Below are 22210 nucleotides of genomic sequence, written 5' to 3' on the forward strand. Positions count from 1 at the left end.
AAATAGTGTAGTGTTAGAGTCAGAATATAAATAACTGTGTGATCGTGGGCATGCTGTTGTACCTCTTCAAATGTCAGTTTCTTCATCTGTGAAAAAAAGCAATGAAATATTTACCTTGTACGGCTGTCAGGATGGTTAGAGATATTATATATACAGTGCCTGGCACATTAGAAAGCCTTAAAATAAATGGCAAATAGTATCGTTATAGCTATTTTTATTAAGAGGCCCTTGGAAGCAGTGAGGATATAGTCTCAGAGACTAGAAGTTAAAATTTTATCCTCTGGGAGACGGTGGGTGGCATGAAGGTTAAAAAGGCTGGATCCCACTTTGCCATTTGCACTGTTCAAGTCCTGGACCTGGCAGCTTGTAAAACATGCTGGGTGTGTGTATGTGTGTGTGTGTGTGTGTGTGTGAAGAACATATTACAGTGTGGTCATGCCCTCCCTCCCAAAAGGGTAATTTCTTACTTTCCCTCTCTATCCTCTTTATCTCTCTTTCTCTGTCTCTTTCTGGCTAGTGCATGGGCCTAACACACACCCACCCCACACCCACCCACTATGGAGCAATTTTTCAACCACTAAGCATACTATAAACTTTCTTCTCCTCAGGCCTTAAGACAGCCTCTTAGAACAAACATCCTTCTGTCTTTCTTATCTCTTGTCGCGGGACTCCCACGTGGTTGACCGCGGTTCGCGTCCTGGACCCGGTGGCCAGGAGCGTGTGCGTGTGTGCCCAAGATCCCAAGAGGAGAATGGAGGAGAAGGGATTGCGGCATGACCATCCCCCCTGGGGGGTGATTTCTCGCTTTCTGTCTCTCTGTCTCTCTCTGTCTATCTGGTGAGTGCACGCGCCCTATAGCAAAAACCTCTCAAAAAAAAATTTAATCCTATGGATTTATCACAGACTGTCTCCTGTTCCCCTTGACTGGACACTGGCATGTGGCTGGCTGGTGTCATGGCGGCTGGGTCCCAGGGACTGACTCAACCTATGGGAATACCCTACGTAATCAGCACAGGGGAACCACACAGTGAACAGAAGCTGAGTCCTGGAGGGGAGCAGTGGAACCTGAGGAGAAGGAGCTCAGTGGCCAGTAGCTGCCCCACATACTAACAGAATAATGTTGCGCAAGTTGTGTAAACCACTGTGACATGGTTTCTCTTATCTGTTTATATCTCTTTGAATTGTTATAAGGATTAGAAGTCACATTATTGAAGTATTTACTACAAATACGTACATAGTACAGACCAGCAATTGGTGTAATGGCTATGTCGCTGGACTCCCATGTAGTGAACCATGGTTTGAGTCCTGGACCCAGTGGCTTAAACTCATGCCAGGCATGTGTCCATGTGTGCCCAAGATCCCAAGAGGAGAAAGGAGGAGAAGAGATTGTGCCATGGCCATCCTCCCCGGGGAGTGATTTCTCACTTTCTGTCTGTCTCTCTTTCTGGTGAGGGCATGTGCCCTATAGCAAAAACCTTTTCAAAAACCAAACAAAACAAAATAAAACCCAAATAAATACCTAGTAAAATATTATCTTGGGCCAGTAGATGGTAGTAGTTAAGGTGCTGGATCCCACATAGCCAACTCAGCCGTTCAAGTCCCAGACCCAGCAGCTGGAAAAACATCTGTGCATGTGTATATGGTACCCAAAGTCCTAAGAGGAGAATCGAAGAGAAGGGATTGTAACATGGCCATCCCTCTCCGGGGAGTGATTTCTTACTTTCTCTCTCTCTCTATCTCTCTCTCTCTCCAGTGAGTATACGTGCCCTATAGCAAAAATCTAATAAATAATAAATAAAAACAAATTATCTCAGGTGTTAAGATGAGACAGGGTGAAATTTATCAAGTTCTGGTGGAGTATGGCATAGACTTGGGAGCAATCACTTCCTGGTTCAAATCTGAGCTCTGCTACTGTCTGCTTACAGAATGTCTCACCTGTAAAATGGGTAGAATATACTAGTTTCCTTATTTGCACTGATTGCATACAGTTGTTATGAGCAATACATAAGAGTTGATATATGTAAAGCTTTTAGAACATTGCTTGGCATATGGCCAGGTACTATATAAATATTTGTTACTTCGATAAATAGAGAAGTCAGCGTCGGGGCAATTACAGAAGGCAAAACCCAAAGAATAGGAAACAAACCTGGTTGACTCTAGACCAGCATAGGGTGCAGAGAACAAAAGTAGCAGTGAAGCACGTGCTGCCAAGACTGTTGCCTGTGTAGAGCCGAACTATTCATGTTCAAGTCATTTTTATTATTAGTTTTTAATTGTCTGTAGGCAGTGAGGTGTGAGAGTGTTTCAGTCTGAGTTAAAGCCCAAAACCGGGTGGACACATCCTTGCACTCTGCCATGGACTCCAGGAACATGTTAGGGTAGCCTGCCACAATAGGTTCCCCTTCCTTGGCTTCCTGGACTTGGTGCCTGGGAGTGGCTCTGAGTCCTTTTATGTTTTTTAAAATTATTTTTATTTAACTTTATTTATTTATTTAAATTTGACCAGAGAGGGACAGAGCCAGAGAGAGAGAGAGCTAGAGAGAGAAAGCAGGAAAGCAAGCCGCCAGGTCTGGGACTCAAACTGCGCTCAGCCATGTGGGAGTCCAGCGCCCTTAACCACCATGCCATCTGCTGGCCTCTTATTTTGTTATTTATTTATTTTTTCAATTTTGTTATAGGGTGCATGCACTCACCAGAGAGAGAGAGAGGCAAAGTGAGAAAGCAGATGACAATTCTTTCTCTTCAGGCTCCTCTCGGGACTGTGGGCACACATACACATGAATAACATCATTTTCCAACTACCAAGTCGGGACTCAAAACACACAGTTGGCCCTGTAGGATCCAGGGCCTTAACCACTGGCTCTAAGCATTTTTGAGGGAGAGGGCTTGCACAGGAAAAGCACACTCCATGGAGTAAGGCTTCAGAGAGGCCTGTGGCCATGTCCGAGGGCAGCTTATTGAGTACACAGAAATCCTAAGCGACTCCTGCTGCTTCTGTCTGACTTTGGTTCACAAGCATTGGGTCAAATATTCAAATTCCAGGGAGAGAGCCAACCTTGCAAATTCCTAACAGGCGAATTGAGGCCCATTATCTGTCATTACAGTCGCCTGAATTCCATGCCAGCGAGACCCTGCTCTCCAGCAGTCAGGGATAGCAGCTGCGACTCTGGTGCCAAATGCAGGCACAGAACGTCTCAAGAATGGAGATGAGCAGCCCTCATTGGGGCTTTCTGAAAGCCACCGTCAAGAAGCCCAAATCTCCTCTGGGACCAGCAAGTGGCATGGTGGTTGGGGCAATGGACTCGCACATGGCTATCCGCAGTTTGAGTCCAGGTCCTGGAAGGCTTCCTTTCTCATTTTCTCTCTCTCTGTCTCTCTCCAGTCAGATTAAAATCTAATAACAATAAATAAAATAAGTCTTTAAAAGCGAACCAAAAAACAGTCCTAGATCTTTAAAAAAGAAGCCCAAATCTCCTCTGCTTAAAACCCTCAGATGGTCTCCAGTAGCTTATAGGATAAACTCATTAGTTAGGCTTGTCATTATTTGGTCTGTCACCATCTTGAACTTCTGCCCAACAACTGTCACTTAAGTGCTACTGAATTATTTGTTTATAATGGACAGCCTGACCTTGGATACCAACATATTGCCCTTGAATAAGCTACCTCCCTTAATGGGAGCAGCAGATGGAGTGGTGGTTAAGGTGCTTGACTTCCACAAAGTCGGTTGTAGTTCAAATCCCAGACCTGGCGGCTTGAAAATTACACCGGATACATGTGCATGAGTGCCCAAAATTCCAAGAGGAGAATGGAGGAGAAAGGGTTGCAGCATGGCCATCCCGTTAGGGGGTAATTTCTCACTTTGCCTCTCTCCTGGTGAGTGCATACACCCTATGGCAAAACTAAAAATAAATATTTAAACATACCTGCCTCTGTGTGAGTTAGTCTTTAGTCCTTCAGCCTAGAAATTCCAACTCATCATTGAAAGCTTACCTTGTGCCCTCTTCTCTTCTCTGAGCAGCCTTCTTTGACCTTCTCAGGTTGTTTATTTCCTTTTCTCTGGGTTCCCAAAGTGTCTGCTTATAAAACACAGAACTATCATTCTTGGCTTCATCTGTCTCTCCCACTAGGCTACAAGCTCTCTGAGAGATGGGGGTGGGGCTGCATCTCGTTCTATTATTATAGATTACACCGCCCCCCAGCCACTATCCAGCACCATTGGGCAGCCATCTGATGGATATGAGGCACAGGAGTGAATGGTATCTTCCTTGTGTTACAACTAATGAGATTATTCTTTAAAAATTATTTTATTTACTTATTTATTATTATTATTTTCACATGAATTTTGCCAGAGAAAGACAGAGAGGAAGAGTGAGAAAGCAAGCCATCTGGTCTGGGACTCGAACTGTGGTTAGCCATGTAGGAATTACAACACCTTAAATACCACGCTATCTGTAGGTCCCTGAGATTGTTCTTTTACTTGGTTAGATCAAAAGTTTCTTCTCAGTCCAGCCAGGTGACATGGTGGTTAAGGCATCGGGATCTGATATGGCCCCATGCTTAATTCAAGTCCTAAACCTGGCAGCTTGAAAATCATGCTGAGTGCACATGTGTGCCCAAAATCCCAAGAGGAGCACAGAGGAGAAGGGATTGTGGTGTGGCCATCGCCCCCTTGAGGGTGATTTTTCATACCCCCCCCCCCCCTGTGGTCCCTTCCCCTTGAGGGTGATTTTTCATCCCCCCCCCCCCGATTGTGTACACTCCCTACAGCAAACAAACAAACAAAAATAATAATAGTTACATCACTCTCATAGGACAAAGACACTGAGTCCATTTGAAAGAAGTTGCAACCAACTCAAAAGGGAAAGCCAGAGACATTTCATTAAATGTGATGAACAAAGGGTGGCAGCTCAGTGATGGCTTTGAAGGCTCAACATACTCATTTGAACCTATGCACTTGGGCATGTTTGTTAAGGCACCAATCACATCATGCACGAGTCAAGTAGGCACACCCTATATAATGCCAAATAATTGCTGCTCCCCTTCAACTCTAGGAGTGTCTCAACTCCTAGACATTGACTCAACAAGTGTCTGTTCTTGGGTGCCCCTTATAATCTGTCTCTCTCTCTCCTTTAGCTAACTGGAATCAAATAGCTAAATTCATGGCTCAATTCTAGAACTCTGTATTAATCTTATGAGCCACTGGTTTGTCCCATTTACCTACACCTCCTATGCTGGCCCTGCTATTTCTCATCCTCATTTTATTATTTTGTTGTACCAATTCTCACTTTTTTTATGTGTCCATAGAGAAAGGAGAGGACTTAAGCATTTTAGTCAGCTCAGGCTGAAAAAAAAAAAAAAAAAACCATGGGGTAGCCTAAGAGTAGAAATGAGTTTGTCACGGTTTGGGAGGCTGGAAGCTCCAGATCAGAGTGCCAGCAGGTCGGATACTAATAGATGCTTTATTCCTGACTTATAGATAGCTACCATCTTGCTTTGTCCTGACGTGGCAGAGAGACAGAGAGAGAGATGCACATAGAAAGAGAAAAAGAGGAAGAGATAGCAGACTCTGGTATCTCTTCTTACAAGAGCACTAATCCCATGGCACCACTTCCCCCGCCCACTCTCCTGTGATCTCATCTGATCCTAACTACTACTCAAAGGCCCCTTCTCTAAATATCATCACACTGGGGGTCCAGGCTTCAGCAGATGAGTTGGTGTGTATCTGGGAGGAGACACACAATATTCATTCTATAACTCTGAGTAACTGTATAACAAAAGTTATATCACCTTTCACCTGGAGCCAGTAATTTATCCTTTGCATCCCAACAGAATTCCCAGAGCTCCCAAAACAGTCTTCTCTGTCTCGGGTCAGTCACTGTCAAACCAAGTGAGCATGCTCACAAGGGACCCAAAGTCCCCTTTTAAAGAGGTTTTTGCCTTAGGGTGCATGCACTGAGCGAGGTGGGAAGGGGATAGGCAGAGACAGTGAGAGGGGAAGTGAGAAACTACCCAGTGTGGGGAGATGGCCACACTGCAATCCTTTCTCCTTCATTCTCCTCCTGGGATCTTGGGCACGGGTGCACATGCTCGCTGGAGAGACAGAGAGAAACAGAAAGTGAGAAATCACTCCCCCAGGGGAGATGGCCACACCACAATCTCTTCTCCTCCATTCTCTTCTCAGGATTTTGGGCATGCGTGCACACGCGCCTGGCATGGGTTACAAGCTGCTAGGTCCAGGATTTGAACTGCAGTCGACTACACGGGAGTCCAACGATGTAATCATTATGCCATCTGCTGGTCCCACTAGTACTGGTTATCATATACTGAGCCAAGCATATGTCTTTGGTTGTTGATCATCCATCGTGGATTCATGAAAGATGGGCAAGTTGTTCTGATGTATCAGTTTAGCCTATTCACATTCTCACTCTGGTTGGTCACCCTGTGAGTATATCATTCAACCCTACAACGTGTAGGCAAGTGCTAGCTGAAATGACCTCATCTTATCTCACAATCATCCCAACAGTAGAAAGTAGTATACCCCATTATTAAGTGAGAAACCAAATGTCAGTGAGATGAAATGATTTATGCAGCGTCAAGTAGCCATTAACTAAGGGAGCCCAGATTTGAACTCAATTTGTTTGAATACCCTGAGAATATTTTATATATATATATATTATAATATATATATATCATATATATAATATATGAATTATTTATTTAATTTTATTTGTTGTTATTCTTTAATCTGACCAGAGAGAGAAAGAGAAAACAAGTTGTCAGGTCAGAGACTCAAACCTAGTTTAGCTAGGTAGGAATCTAGCGCCTTAACCACCATACCACCTGCTGGCTCCTACACCCCTTCTGGAAAGATTTTGATGTATCTGGAATCTCTTCTGTGTCCAAATATTCTTTTTTTTTTTTTTAAGAGGGGTTTTTGCTGTAGGGTGTATGTGCTTGCCCAAAAGACAGACATACACTCACTAGAGAGTAGAGAGACAAAGAGAGACAGAGAAACAGAAAGTGAGAAATCACCACCCCCCCTCCAGGGGGAATGGCCATGCCACAATCCTGTCTCCTCCATTTTTCTCTCAGGATCTTGTGAGTTTAAGCCACTGGGTCCAGGACTCGAACCGTGGTTGACTACATGGGAGTACAGCAACATAGCCATTACACCATCTGCTGGTTCCTCCTTTGTTATTCATTTTTCATTGAACTGCTACCTTGTGCCATACTCTGTGTAGGCAATAGTAATGGATTGAAAAAAAAAACCCAAATTCCTGCCCTGATAACTCATTTATAAGAGACAGATAATGAACAAAACAAATAAGAAAAAGAGCATACCATATAGTAATTAGTTAAAAATAAAGGAGAGGAGAAGACAAGGATTGCTGGGTTGAAAGGAGTCACAGTTTATAACTCAAGGTTAGGAAAGGCCTTACTGAGACAGGACTTCTCTCACAAGAGATATGAAAATAGACTCAAATTGACTTCAGCAAAACATGAGAATATATCAGCTCTGAGGATTGAGAAGTTGAGCCAAAGCTGGGTTCAGAGGTAAACCAATGTCATCAGAACACAACCTACTTTTTTTCTTTTGAATTTTAAAAAAGAATTATTTAATTTTATTCATATTCATCATCATTATCTTAATTTAACCCAGGGTGGGGGAACAAGTACGAAAGCAATTTACCAGGTCCAAGACTTGAACCATGGTCAGCCATGTGGGAGTCCAGCATGCCCTAACAATGATGCCACCTGTCAGCCTCCCTACTTTTCTTTCTTTCTTTTCTCTTTTCTTTTCTCTTTTCTTTTCTTTTTCTTTTCTTTTCTTTTCTTTTCTTTTCTTTTTTCTCTCTCTCTCTCTCTCTTTCTTCTTTTTCTTTTTTTTTTTTGCTATTGAGTATATGCACTCACCAGAGATAGAGACATAGGTAGAGAGAAAGTGAGAAATCACCCTGGGGAAGTTGGTCACATCACAATCCCTTCTCCTCAAGTCTCTTTTCAGAATTTTGGGCATGCATGCACACATGTTTGGCGTGATTTTCAAGCTGCCAGGTCTAGGACTTGAACCACAGAGTAAGGCATATGGGATCTAGCCGCCTTAACCTTCATGCCACTTGCAAGCCCCCTACTTCATTTCTTGTCTCTGCATTCCTTAGTGGTTGTTTGTTCTCTAGTTCTACACATAGGCAACATGGCTGACAGCAACCTCAGACCAATATCTTGCTCAGTTCAAACCCGCAAGGAAAGATAGTGTCACCCTACCAACAGTCCGGACACAAATATCATTGCCTTTCACTGGGTCACAGGCTCATCTGGACAAATAACTGTGATAATGAACATGGCTTAACTGGTTGAACTGTGTCCAAGGGAAAGTCAGCCTACCAACAGCAGGGAAGGCTGGGGCTCAAGGAAATGTGGGGTGTTGCCTGAAGCAAATGCATGACTACATAGTGGTGAAAGCCACAAGTGCCCATGTTATCTCTGATCTAAAAATAATCTCTTTCATCCCATTGAATGCAGGGTTGGTCCATTGTGCCCCATGCCCCAAGGACGGTTTAGCAAAGATTTTGCCCTAAGAGATGGTCTGCAGATGGTGTCAACATGTTCAGGGGAACTGGTGGGTTCTGGGGTCTCCTGGCACTACATTGAATGCGTGAGCAGCACATTTATAGGGTCTAAGAAAGCCCTTGAGCATGGCTAGTCATATGTTTTCAGTTTGTGATATCTTATACTTCCTCTATGGCCTTCAGTGAGCTGCATCAGGACAAGTGCCTGACATCCCCAGTATCAGAAGTTCACGGTCCTGGTGAACCAGCAGTTAGCATAATGGCTATGTTGCTGGACTCCCACGTAGTCGACCGCGATTCGCGTCCCGGACCTGGTGGCTTAAAACTCACGCTGGGCACATGTGCGTGCATGCCCAAGATCCCGAGAGGAGAATGGAGGAGAAGGGATTGTGGCGTGACCATTCCCCCTGGGGGGTGATTTCTCGCTTTCTGTCTTTCTGTCTGTCTGTCTGTAGCCTTAAATTGAATTCTCATCTAACTTCTCATTTGCAAAATGAAGTTCTAAAGAAAAGTCAATACAGTACATGGCCGTGAGTAACAAAGCTAGGAACAGGGCCAGCCTGTGTTGTAGTGATTACGGTGGTTGGACCCCACATGGTCTACTGTGTGGTTGAATCTCAGAACTGTGGCTTGAAGAACATACCAGGTGCGTATGCATAAATACTTTATTATGCTATGCACAATCCTGAGAGGAGAAAGGAGGGGAAGGGACTGTGAAATGGGCATCCCCCCCTGGGGGGTACTTTCTTATTTTCCCTTTCTGTCTCTCTCAAGCAAGCACATGTGCCCTGTAGCAAATTTAAAAAAACAAAACAAAACAAAAAAACAAAAAGAAGCTAGGAACAGCTTGTAATACTGAGGGAACTCAGAGAATTCTGTTCTTTTTCGTCACATCCTTTCTCCCTTTTTCTGTGAGGCCTTTCTCAGGCCTCCCTGGAGTCCAAGTTATGCAACTTGCAGATAAACCTGTCAAATAAAAAGAAAAGGAATGAAAGGGATAGGCAAGTGAACCCTGGGGCATAGCCAAGGGCTGTGTGCTGAGTAGAAAATGAGAGGGTTTGGAATTTGACTGGGTTTTGAATCCAGGCCCTATTTGCTTGTTAGCTAAAAGACCTTTTGGGAAATTACTTAGTATTTCAGAGTCCTAATACCCATAATGATGGAAATAATTATTGCTGTTAATGGTCATTGTGAAAATTCATTGAAATGAGGTATGTAAGAAACCTTGCACATAGTAGGCCTTCAACATTGTAGTGCCTGAGTGAAATACACTCACATGAATGTTTAGGAGAATTATTTCTTTTTCTGAAGGTTGAACTGTCCAGACCTTTGCTTTATTCTCCTCCCTTTTTGCTGGTACTGTTTCCTGCTTATGTGGTAGCCAGTGCAGTCAACAGGGGCACACGAGCAACCTGTCATATATGAAGAGAATGCCATGCTATGAGTGGGAAACCAGATCATTGAAAAATGTAGTCCTTGTCTGTGAGAAGCTTCTGGCCTGATTAGGGGAAATAAGACATACCAAAGAAGCCATTTAAAGCTCTCACATAGGGGAAGAAGCTAGGGGATGGTGTATCACAGCAAAGTAAAAAATACGGACAATCTAATACATATATATATATATTTAAAAACCTAGTAGAACTACTGATAAATATGCACAGCATAATAAAATGTTCAGTGTTGAAGAACACGAATATAGGTATGTCCTTGATTGTTGTACATTTGTATGTATGCCTTTAAAAAAACCACTCTGGGGACCAGCAGTTAGCGTAATGACTATGTCGCTGGACTCCCATGTAGTCAACCACGGATCAAGACTTGGACTTGGTGGCTTAAACTCACGCTGGGTGTGTGTGCATGTGTACATGCCCAAGATCCCAAGAGGAGAACGAAGGAGAAGGGATTATGGCATGGCCATCCCCCCTGGGGTGTGATTTCTTGCTTTCTGTCCCTCTGTCTCTGTCTTTCTGGTGAGTGCATGTGCCCTATAGCAAAAACCTCTTAAAAAAAAAACACTCTGTAGCCCACAAAGATATGTATCAATCATATGTTTACTGGAAATTATAATTAAAATTAAAAACTAAAAACAAACAAACACGCCAGAAGAAGCACAGAGTTGGAATAAAAATCCTCCTCATGTGGGGCGTTGACCTACCTCACTGACTTCTCTGTGCTCCAGGAAGGTCTTGGGTGGAAGCAATGAGATAACAAGTCAAGAGGCTCCTGGGCAATGAATGAGGTCAATCAAGCTGGTGTTACTACCTGTTGCTAGCCCCAGTAACACAAACAAATCCAAACAAGTCTCCCCCAACTGACGGGTTGGAGGAAGAGTTGGAACACTCATCCTCTACCAAGGAAACCATCCTTATTATCACGATTTTATCTAAGACGATGCTTCCTGGCAGTTCTCATACTACAGTATTAAGGCTGCATTTCTCTGAGTAGGGTTGCATTGTACAAGAGCTGGAACTCCAGCAGGTGCCACATGACAGCATAGAGGGAACAATGCCGCCACTTCTTCCTGGAGCCTAGGCCACTGTTGCCACCTGCACAAACAAGGACGGAGGATGCAAAAGTGGTGCTCCTGCCTCTAGGTATTGATCTACAGTTTCAGACTCCTAAGTCCATCTTAGCTTTTTTTTTTTTTTTGGAGAGGTTTTTACTACAAGGCGTGTGTGCTCGCCAGAAACACAGAGATAGAAAGCGAGAAATCACCCCCCAGGGGGGATGGCCATGCCACAATCCCTTCTCCTCCATTCTCCTTCTGGGATCTTGGGCATGCACGCACACGTTCCCAGCGTGAGTTTAAGCCACTGGGTCTGAGACTTGAACCGCGGTTGGCTACGTGGGAGTTCAGCAACATAGCCATTACGCTAACTGCTGGTCCCAGTCCATCTTAGCTTTTGACTATAACTTCCTCTCTGCTCTCCTCAACAACTGGATGACATTATGGTGTGGCGGTATAACCTGGCTATGTCTCTTACTCGCTATGTAAAATTCAGTCAACTGAACACCAGGGTAATTCTCATAATGATAATTCTCTCTATAATTGCTAGGAGGTAGTTAATTTAAAAGGCTTATTAGCACAGTGTCTGACACACAGTAATCACTTATTAAATAATACCTATTACTATGTGGGGTCTTCCAAAAGTTTGTGAAAATGGAGATGCATGGATTCTGAAAAATTTTTTTTGTATTAAAATGAACTCATACTCTTCCATTTTTTTACTTTTACTTTTATTTTTATTTATTTATTTATTTATTTATTTATTTATTTATTTATTTATTTTTTGCCGGAGTGTACAGGCTCTCACCTGAGAGAGACAGAGAGAATGAGGGAAAATGAGAAATCACCTTCCCCACTTAGGGTATGGTCATGCTGCAATCCCTTCTCCTTCATTTCTTCCTCCTTTTTGGATTTTGGTCACATACACACACACACACACACACACACACACACATTGGGTGTGTTTCTCAACTGCTGTTTCTGAGAATTGAACCATGCAGTTGGCCTTATGAGATCCAGTCACCTAACCATCACACCGTTGGCTGGCCCTAAACTTGTGCTTTAATTTATTTTCTAAGAACCCTTTGAAATCTCCCTCATATCTTAAAGTTGGGACACTATTTTTCTCTAAAGCACCAAGAATAGACTTATATGGCCCATAATAGACTGGGGCTTACATTAAATTCAGATGTGATTCTAGCATGGTGGAATGGAGAATCTTCTACTTTTCACTTTCTGATACATGTGATTGTTTGAAAATCTTTGAAAGGAAAGATTTTAAAAAGACTCAGTGGAACAGAGCCCATGTGCATGCTAATTTTTTTTTTTTTTTTGAAGAGGTTTTTGCTGTAGGGCACATGTGCTTGCCAGGAAGACAGAGAGAGACAGAGAGACAGAAAGCAAGAAATCACCCCCTACCCCCAGGGGGGATGGCCACACTGCAGTCCCTTCTCCTCCATTCTTCTCTCAGGATCTTGGTCACACACACACATGCACCCAGCCTGAGTTTAAGCCAGTGGGTCTGGGACTCAAACCGCGATTGACAACATGGGGGTCCAGCGACATAGTCCTTACGCCAACTGCTGGTCCCACTAATTTTTTTTTTTTTGACTATTCAGTATATATTACTTTTTTTCAGGCATTACATAGAAATTAGCCACATGTGTATGTCTGTAATGTATAAACTAATATACACATATAGCTTATACAGATAAACATTAGGTTGTTGGGAAAGTTATGAAATATTTTTGTATGTGTTTCTATGTAAAAATCCATCATGACTTTCCTCATGACCCAATAAATGACACTGTGTTTGTTAATTTTCATTTTTCAATTTTTTAAAAGAGGTTTTTGCCACAGGGCTCATGTGTTCACCAAAAGGTGAGAGAGATAAACACAGTGAGAGGAAAAGTGAGAAATCACCCTCCAGAGGGGACGGCCATGCCGCAATCCCTTTTCCACCATTCTCCTTTCGGGATTGGGCATGCACACACATGTACCCAACATGATTTTCAAGTCACCAGGTCCAGGACTCAAACTGCAGTCAGCGATGTGGGAGTCCAGCAATGTAACCACTGCACCATCTGCTGGTCCCATGTTAATTTTCAACATGATGGACTAGACACCATTAGAGAGAAAGATTAAACAATGACTCTCTTTCTACTAAGTGCGTGATCTGGGAACAATTTATGTAACATCCTGCCTCAGTTTCCTCAATTGTAAATGGTTTTGTTACCTTAGTCGGAGGGGTCTTGCGAAGAGTCAGTGGGAAACCAAATGGAATGTGCTGGCACACAGACGTTAAGTGAGAGTTCACTGAGACATAAAGAGTTATTATCTACATCTTGGTTTCTTTTCTTTTCTTTTTTTTTTTGGAGAGGTTTTCGCTATAGGGCGCGTGCGCTTGCCAGACAGACAGAGAAAGACATAGAGACAGAAAGCGAGACATCACCCCTCAGGGGGGATGGCCATGCCGCAATCCCTTCTCCTCCATTCTCCTTTCAGGATCTTGGGCACGCACGCACACGCGCCCGGTGTGAGTTTTAAGCCACCAGGTCTGGAACGTGAACCGTGGTCGACTACGTGGGAGTCCAGTAACATAGCCATTACACTAACTGCTGGGTCCCTACGTCTTGGTTTCTTACCCTGCTCTTTTGCTCTCTGAGACAGTCAGGAAGAAATTATATATAAGAGAAAGTCTGCTTTAGTAAGAAGACTTAGTGAGCATGAGAACTGGTTAGGTGAACACACTTGATTCTTGATGCAACCGCAGTGAAGGTAATGACAACCTGAACCTGTTTTAGCCAGATGGTGACTCTCATGCAGCCTATCTAGGTAGGAAGCTTCCAAACGAATTGCTTCTGCGGCGAGGCTAGGTTGTTTGCTTAGCAGGTTGGACTGCTGACCTAGATACACTCTCTCTATGGGCCACAGCTGGTAGATGCTACATCTGTATTCTCCAGGTTCACTGGTTTGGGGGGATTAGAGGGTGGAGTTCTGGGCTGGGAGTGAAGAAAACTCCTGGATTCTGGCCCCACTCACTGCTTACTATTTCATCTTTGGATCTGAGCTTCCATGGATTGAAAAGCAACATCCTCTAAACTCTTTCTAAGTTCTAGAATCCTGTCATTCTACAAATATGTAACTTGGTTTTTAGGTGAAAATGTGGTCTTGCTAGACAAAGGCCATGCTAAAATGAAATTGCCTCATTCCGTTATGAAATTCCCATGGCCTTCTGAAAGGAAAAAGGCAGTATTCAGCCAGATGAATAATGAGGATGAGCAAGTATGTCTCTACACCAAGGATGCAGAGTCTGGTCTTTAATGACTTGGAGGTGATGCTGTCCACTTCCTCTGACACCCCCCACCTCCTGGTCTAACATAGTCTTCTGGTTGGGAGAAATTGTACTGTCTAGCCAAGATTGTTCTCTGCAGTCCAGAGCTGTTTCAAGCCCACGTCATCATTCTAGAGAGCCTCTGTCTGTTCCTAGGTGCCCAGCAGAGGCAGCCCACACCCCCTCTCCACTCTTTAGGTGGATATAGATGTGTTAGAGCAAGTCCAGTCATGGGAAAAGCATGAGTTCTCCTACGTGCTCCCCAAACAGGTCTGTTGGGGCTGATTTCTCTGGAATGAAGTTCAGCCACTTGGCAAACTCGAGACAGAGATGTCTGTAAAATGTCACAGGGACTCTTTGTTTCCAGGTGAAGTACCTTGGTTGCTGATTAATATCAATTTGATAGCATGTCAGTTCTGAGAGAAGCCACCATTTGAGTAGCGACACCTGGCCACCAAGAATATCACTGGCAGTGTCTAACACAGTCAATATAAATGACCACTTTACATTTTTTGTTGTTGTTCAATTGCTAAAGGGTAGATGTACTCACCAGAGAGACAGAGAGAGGGTGAAAGGGAAAGCACCCCCAATGAAGTGTGATCACACCACAATCCCTTCTGCTTCATTTTTCCATTCTGTTGGAATTTTGAATACACATTTGGCATGTTTTTCAAGTTTCTGGGGCTAGGATTTGAACTATAGTCAACCATGTGAGATCTGGCTCCTGTACTCACTAAGTTATGAGATTGGCCTGACTAGCTTTATATATTTATAACACTGGTCATTGATGAAGCCCTTTCACAAGCATTGTATCAACTTATTGATCTCACAGTAACACTATCTGGTTGGTTTTATCAAGCATTCTTTTTTTTTTTATTCACTTTCTGCCAGAGGGCATGTACACTTGCCAGAGACAGAGAGAAGGGGAGACAGCATCTCCCATGGGGAATGGTCATTCTACAATCCCTTCTCCTCCATTTCTTTATCCTGTTGGGATTTGGAGCACACATGTCTCCTGTATTTTTCAAGCCACCAGGTCCAGGACTCTAACTACAGGCTTGGCCATGTGGGATCTGGCTATCCTAACCAAAAGACAACAGAGCTAGCCTTTTTTTTTTTTTTTTTTTTTTAAGGTTTTTGCCATAGGGTGTGCACACTTTTCTGAGACAGATAGAGACAGTGAGATGGAAGGTGAGAAATCATTCCCCCAGGGAGATGACCACACCATAATTTCTTCTCCCTAATCTCCTCCTGGGATTTTGGGCACACTTGTGATTTTTCAGGTCCAGGACTCAAAGTGTAGTTAGCCATGTGAGAGTTCAGTGACTTAACAACCATGTCACCTGCTGGCCTCAAAGCCAGTCCTTTCTCTTTCTTTTTTTTAGGTTTTGGCCATAGGACATGTGTGCTCACCAGAGAGAGACAGTGAGGGAAAGTGAAAAATCAGTCCCCAGGCTGTATGACCATGCTGCATCCCCTTCTCCTTCGTTCTCCTGTCAGGATTTGGGCACACACATATACACTCATGGCATGATTTTCAAGCTACCGTGTCCAGGACTCAAATCACTTACTGGCCATGTGGGAGTCCAGCACCTTAGCTGCTAAGTCAACTAATAGCCCCAAAGTCACCCTATTAAGCTCATCTTACAGGTAAGCATAGTGAAGTTCAGGGAAACTAAGTTTTGTTGAGAGTCACATAACAAACAGAGAATATGGGACCTAAATTCTAGTCTTCTGACCTAAAGTTCAGTATTTGTACCATTAATACAAGAGAACCAGGAAGTCAGTTCAAATCAACCACCTTCATACTTTTAAGGCAGTTGGCCATTGATGAAACCCTCTTGTGTGTGTTACATCAACTTACTGCCTCACAACAATCATCTGGTAGATATTATTGTACCCATTTTACAGATGAAGAGAGTGAAGTTTTGAGATACTATGCTTTACTCGAAGTCATAGAACAAGTAGGGAATGAATCTGGAGTCTAAACTCAAGTCTCTGACCCTGAGTTCAGGGTCCTTACCATTTATACAACAGAACCAGGAAGTCAATTCAAATCCACATCCCACATCAGCAGAAAGAATCCTGTGAATATCTCTCGGTCACTGATCTCATGACTCATGAGTCCAGTTTGTTTGCCAATATCATTTTTATGGTGGTTTAGTCATTTTCCTGACACTCTATGGCTCATGAGGAATAAAATTAAGCAGATAAGATAGGGCTGCTCTTAAGAAGTTTACATTCCAAAGAAACAATTCAAGTGAGAGGACAACATTTTATGTTTTTGGTTTAAGATAAGAGGAGATATAAGAGGCAGGAGACTCAAAAAAAGTCCTTATAGGAAAGATTCCATGAAGGCAAGTTAAAATTATTTCTCTCCCTCTCTCTCTCTCTCTCTCTCTCTCTCTATCTGTCTATCTGTGTGTGTGTGTGTGTGTGTGTATTTTTTTTTTTAAGAATTATTGAGGGGCCCCAGCAGGTGGTGTGGTTGTTAAGGATTCTGGGCTCCTCCATGGCTGACCGCAGCATATGCACATATGCCCAGTGTGAGTTCCACACCACCAGGTCTGAGACTTGAACTGCGGTCGACCATGTGGGAGTCCATCACATAACCACTAAGCCATCTGCTGGTCCAATATTAGGGACTTCTAATACTGGTCATTTTCAATGTTATAGCAAAGTTTTTATTTTTTTAATTTATTTTTATTTTAACAAGTCTCTATTCTACAATCATCAATAATCATAGGATTTACAAGGTTCATTGCAACATTCAAGGCATTTGGAAATCTCACTTCCCAATGACCCAGAAGGGATCCCATGTAGCAATAAATTTTAATCAAAGAAGTTTGATTTCACACAAATCCAACAAAATGTGTCCATTCTTGCCTCTCATAGAGAAGATCATTGATAGCTGAAGGAAAAAGAATGACACTGATGTCTAAGAAAAACCAGAGGAGGACATGAAATTGGATATAAATGGGCATTTCATTCAAAAGATTTACCTCCTCTTTTTACTTGCTAATAAAATGCAATTTTGCTGTCATACATAACAGAACTAAGCAGGACATTTTAGCCCCTAAAATAAAGTTTTTTTTTAAAAAAAGAATTATTGTATTTCATTTTATTTATTACCATTATTTTAAAAAATTTGACCAGGGAGAGACAGAGGTGGGTGGGGGGAGAGGAAATGACAAAGCAAGCCACCAGGTCCAAGACTTGAACTATGCAGTTGGCCATGTGAGAGTCCAGTGCCTTAACTATCATGCCATCTGTGCTTCCCCCTTTTATGTTTTCAGTTTTGCTATAGAGTGTGTGCACTTGCCAGGGACAGGGGTGGGCGGGGAGAGAGAGAAATAACGCCTGGGTTGGGGGTGATCACGCCGTAATCCCTTCTCCTCCATTCTCTGGGAATTTGGGGCACACATGCATGTGTGCCCAGCATGATTCTGGGACTCAAACCACAGAGCCGGCTGTTAAGGGTCCAGTCACTTTAACTACCACACCACCTGCATGGTCCTCTTAGATAATTCAGATTAACAAATGCCTTCATAGGAAAAGTGGTGTTGATGACCCATTTATTTCTCCAGGAGATGGAGGGGAGATGTTGCTTTTCCTTAGATTTTGGGTGGGATTTCTTACCATCTTGTTAGCACAGCATGTTAGTTATTTTCAGAGAGTTGGTCTAAATTACTAGTCCTAAATGCCAGGAAAATCAAAGTTCTACAACTCATCCAATGTTTGCAGTAACCCTATGATGTAGGTAAAATTAACCTGATTTTTCCAATGAGGGAAATGTGATTAAGGGAGTTTAAATAACTTGCAAAAGGTCACACAACTAATAGCTAATGGGCCAAGACCCCTGCCAAGTTTCTCTAACTTATTTCCTACACCTTCCCTCTACATTCCCAAGCTCACCACTCACTAGCTGTGTTACTTTGGGGAAGTCACTTGACCTGTCTGTGTTTAAATTCTCTCATTTACAAAATGAAGATAATGAAAGATGTATTATTCCTTGAAAACATCAAGGAAATTACGTGGATAAAATGAATTAATATACATAAAGCATGTTGGGACCAGCAGTTAGCGTAATGGCTATGTCGCTGGATTCCCACGTAGTCGACTGTGGTTCGAGTCCCGGACCCGGTGGCTTAAACTCACGCCGGGCGCGTGTGCGTGCGTGCCCAAGATCCCAAGAGGAGAATGGAGGAGAAGGGATTGCGGCGTGGCCATCCCCCCTGGGGGGGTGATTTCTTGCTTTCTATCGCTCTATCTCTCTCTGTCTGGCGAGCGCACGTGCCCTATAGCAAAAACCTCTCCAAAAAAAAAAAAATATATATATATACACATACATACATACATACATAAAGCATGTATAACTAGGTATTGCAAATAGAAATAACTTAACAAATGTTTATAACTTCTAATATTGGTTATAGTTTTCTAGAGGAGTCGGACTTGTCTGAAAGTTCAAAGCTTATTATATGTTAGAGAGGAATACTTGCCCATCTTCCTTTCCCACTTTCTGTATCTCTTTATCTCTCTTTGTCTTTTTTTTTTTCTCATTTCATTTTTTTCCATACATTCAATCACATTATTATTTGTCTTACAAAATGGATATTTCAACAGGTGTACATTTCTCCCTAGTACTGTTGATAAAACTATGAAATATCTTCAACAGATAATACCACACCTCTTTGTGCCATTAATGCTTTTTACTAGGAGGTCACTGGACATGAACCTGCAACCTCCCCATATGCATCAGCCTCACAGAGCATCATATGCTTCTGCTATGCCACCATCTGGTCCCTGAGATGGGATTTTATTGAAGTCTTTGATACTAACCATTCTTTTGCTGTGTTTGTGTTTACAATAACATTTCGTATTACACACAAATATTAGTGTAGATCCAGTTGCTCTATCTCTCTCTCTTTTTTTTCCCACTGGCATTATGACAATTTATTTTGAAGATTATTTTAAAAACAAAGTTAAAGACAATCTGAGAAAAAAATTATGAAGAATATGCTCATCAAATAAGTGCGGTGATTAAATAAAAATAAGGGAGATAGGTTCTCTTCTGAAACTCCGGAAATAAGTTCTGTTGTTTTGAAGGTTCTTACACTTCCAAAAAGGGAAGGGGGTAGGGGGGACATGGCAATTAAAAGCTGCCTCTTAATCATGTAAATCTATAGTAGCAACTAAGTTTTTCTTTTCTTCCCAATGAGTCAGTTTTGTTCATCAAATGATGCCTTGTTTTTTAAAAGATAAGATGCTAGAAATTCAATGGGATTTGGGGCTGGCAGGTGATGTGGTGGTTGGAGGCACTGGACTCCCATATGGCCGACTGCCGTTCAAGTCCCAGATCTGATGGCATGCTTTCTCACTTTCCCTCTCTCTCTTTCTCTCATAAGCAGGGGAATAATAATGGTAATATTAAATAATGTTAAAAATTTTTAAAAAAGAAATTCAATGGGATTTGGTGGTCTTTCTTTCGCAAGCACAGCAAGCCCCGTAGTAAAATAGGTGCAACTGTCTGATCCAGGTAGGCGTGAGTTGGCAAAGACTGTAGATCCACCTTCTGTTTTGATGACTTCTCTGCATTAATCTCATTTTCTACTCTCCTCTCCACGTTGCCTGTGAGACCATCGTCAGAGGGAGGATTTCTGCAGCCTGCATCTGTGCCCCCAGCCTGTGCTCTGGCTCCATTGCGGACCCTAGTCACAGTGCTCGGACTCCAGTCTGCGCCCAAGCTATTTGTCCCTAAGAAACACTCCCCAGTCGCTCTATACCCCTTCATGCCTGGAGTTAAACAGTTGGGAGGTGTTTTCAAGGCACTTCCTCCTTGTGTTACTTTGAGAGAAGGGATGAGGGAACAAAAATAGCAGGATGAGCAATGGAAAAAGGAGGGAGTGGGGCTTTAAAGATGGTCCCCAAGAGGCAGCAAAGGAAAAACAATACAAAGCAGAATGAGAAACCCAGTAAGTCATTGAAAGGAGAGGGAAACGCCTCAGGAAATGCAAGAGAAAGCAAAGGCTGAAGTATAGGAAGCAGGTAGAGACTGAGAGTCCCTGGCATGGGCACTAAAGGGACCAGGGTAGTCCCAATTGTGGATGGAGGCATTTTCCAGAAAGATTAAAACCTGCTAATGCTGGGAACAAAAAGAATGTTGGAAGCAGAGGGCATGACAGGATGATAGCTCTGTTATGGCCCATGTGCCAGCTAAAGTAAAAACCAACTAGGAGGGCCAGCCCATGGTGAGGTGGTTACGGTGGCTGGATCCCACGTGGCCAACTGCGCAGTTCAAGTCCCAACCCAGTGGCTTGAGAGAAACACTAGATGCATGCATGTGTGTGCATGCCCAGAATCCTGAAAGGAGGGAGAGAGAAAGGAGAAAGGTTTGTGGTGTGACCTTGCCCCATTGTGTGTATGTGTGTGTGTGTGTGTGTGTGTGTGTGTTTTCTCTTTCTTTCTTTTTTTGTCTTTTTCCAGTGAGTGCATGCATCCTCTGGCAGATTACAAAAAAAAACCCAACAACAACAACAAAAAAACGGGGGCCAGCAGGTGGAACGGTGGTTAAGGTGTTGGACTCCCTTATGACTACCGTGATTTGAGTCCCAGACCCAGCAATTTCAAAATCATGCCAGGCATGTGTGCATGCATTCCCTAAATCTCGAGGGACCAAGGGAGGAGAAGGGAGGAGTAGGGACTGTGGTGTGGTCATACCCCCAGGGGGGTGATTTCTCACTTTCCACCATTCTGTATCTTTCTTTCTCCTTTCTGGAAAGTACATGTTAAAACAAAACAAAAGCAAAAGCAAAAAAAAAAAAAATAGGAATTCAGAAGGAGAAGTGATCCTTTTACATGGGCAGATACCTGAGACAGAACCTGGAATTCCAATACAGATCTCTTAAAACACAAAACAGAGGCCAGCAGGTGGCATGGTGGCATTGTGGCTAAGTGCACTGGATTCCCACATGGTCAACTGTGGTTCAAATCCCGGATCTGGCAGCTTTCTTTCTCACTTTTCCTCTCTCTCTTTCTCTCACTCTGTCCCTGTCTGGTCAAATTAAAATAAATAAAATGAAATAAAATAATTTTAAAAAACCCCACAAAACAAATTTTAAAGGTACACTTCTGACACTGACTAGGCATTCAGGGTTACAGCTGGGGTAAGCTGGAAATTCCCGTAGGTGGGAATGGAGTAAGGAGAAGGGAGTGGATCTGTGTCAGCCTCACAGCAATACTGTGAAGGGGATGCTATTACCTCCCTTTATTCATTTATTTAATAACTATTTATGCCAGAGGGCATGAACACTCTCCAAGGAAATATAGCGAGAGAGGCAGAAAGCACTCCCTAGTGGGATATAGCCATACCGCAATTCCATCTGCAGTTCTCCACTCTGGATATTGGGCATTCATGCACATGCACCTGGCATATTTTTAAGCTGCTGGGTCTGGGACTTGAACCTTTGGTAATGTGGAGTCTAGTTCCCTTAATCAATAGACCATAAGGTTGGCCCTATCACCTCCCTTTTACAGGAGTGCGAAGAAGTGGGGTTTAGGGACCAGTTAGCGTAATGGCTATGTCGCTGGACTCCCATGTAGTTGACCATGGTTTGAGTCCTGGACCTGGTGGCTTAAACTCATGCCAGGCGCGTGTGCGTGCGTGCCCAAGATCCTGAGAGGAGAATGGAGGAGAAGGGATTGCGGCGTGGCCATCCACCCTGGGCCACTGGGTGGGCGATTTCTCACTTTACTTTTTTTTTTTTTTTTTTGTTTTTATAATTTTTTTTTAAAACCACC

At 43.0% G+C, this 22210-nt stretch overlaps 1 protein-coding gene and 1 pseudogene across 1 annotated transcript in view; one reads left to right on the top strand and one right to left on the bottom strand.

Annotated features, from left to right (window-relative positions):
* Positions 1-22210, top strand: part of SV2B (synaptic vesicle glycoprotein 2B) — a 280257-nt gene that overhangs the window by 18764 nt on the left and 239283 nt on the right. The window lies entirely within an intron of this gene.
* LOC102503159 (protein dpy-30 homolog) lies at positions 19633-20113 on the bottom strand (annotated as a pseudogene).

Source organism: Tupaia chinensis, unplaced genomic scaffold, assembly GCF_000334495.1.
Source record: "Tupaia chinensis unplaced genomic scaffold, TupChi_1.0 Scaffold000078_1, whole genome shotgun sequence".
Classification (NCBI taxonomy): Eukaryota; Metazoa; Chordata; class Mammalia; order Scandentia; family Tupaiidae; genus Tupaia; species Tupaia belangeri.